This window comes from Pinus tabuliformis, chromosome 5_2 (genome assembly GCF_031772625.1).
Source record: "Pinus tabuliformis cultivar Carrire ecotype Pingquan chromosome 5_2, CPIR1, whole genome shotgun sequence".
In the NCBI taxonomy this organism is placed as follows: Eukaryota; Viridiplantae; Streptophyta; class Pinopsida; order Pinales; family Pinaceae; genus Pinus; species Pinus tabuliformis.
The window spans coordinates 428,820,888-428,821,849 of record NC_142306.1 but is presented as its reverse complement, the minus strand read 5'-3'; positions in this window follow the sequence as shown (position 1 = coordinate 428,821,849).

The following is a 962-nucleotide window of genomic DNA, read 5'->3' as shown; positions in this document are numbered from 1 at the left end:
TATCTCTACTGACGGATAACCACCAGGCAAGCAACGATGTCGCAAAGTTGCTCTGCAATGGAGGTTAGTGATGGTGGCTACTCCACCCAGCCTGAAGACTGGGCACGAGTGTGTGTTACTTCACCTTCCATGTTTGTGATCCCCTCCACATTGTCATCTAATTACTCCGCGTAGACAACCTACTCCCTGGATGGCCCCTAGGCCCAGTTCTATAGCTAGCACACCCTCGTTGCAAAAGCATACCCTTCTATCTTAAAAGGCATAAATTATTTAGAATGAAGGAAGCACGAGCACCTCACCCCACTTTTGACTATTCCATATTTCATGGGAGGGTGAAGTCAACCTGCACCCACAATAACCACAAGCACTATCAACATGTTATTTATGACTCAAATTTCCACCAACCCTCAAAAAGGACTCCTCGAAAGTTCCTCCTTTGAAAGAGGTCCACATAATTCCACCTCTCCAAATCCCCAAAATAAGATTTTGGCTCAGAGCATCACCTTCCTAGTAAATAAATAAGAGTAGGACAACATGACACTAACTAGAAGCATACAAAGGTTGATAATTAAGATCGAAGGATTAACCTCCACTTACCAAAATTCCAGTAATGGCTTGATAACTATGACCAGGTCCGAGCAATTTCACTTGATTTAGCACTGCAAATGTTGTGTTCTGCACTGTGGGCCTACTATGCAAGCATCCTAACTCCTATCTCCTACATTTCAAACCATATTGCAAGTCACCCAAACAAATCATGCACTATACACATACCTCCTATAGCCCAACCATTTCAAATTGAAACCACCCAGACCAATAGGTATGCATAGATAACAGGCCTTTGCACACCCATTCAAGTCAGAACCACTAACCTTCCATTCCATACCAAGAAACCAAATAATTCTTAGAATTCTAGCCAACTTGAATATATAATAAAATGATTCCTTATCAATGTTTCTAAC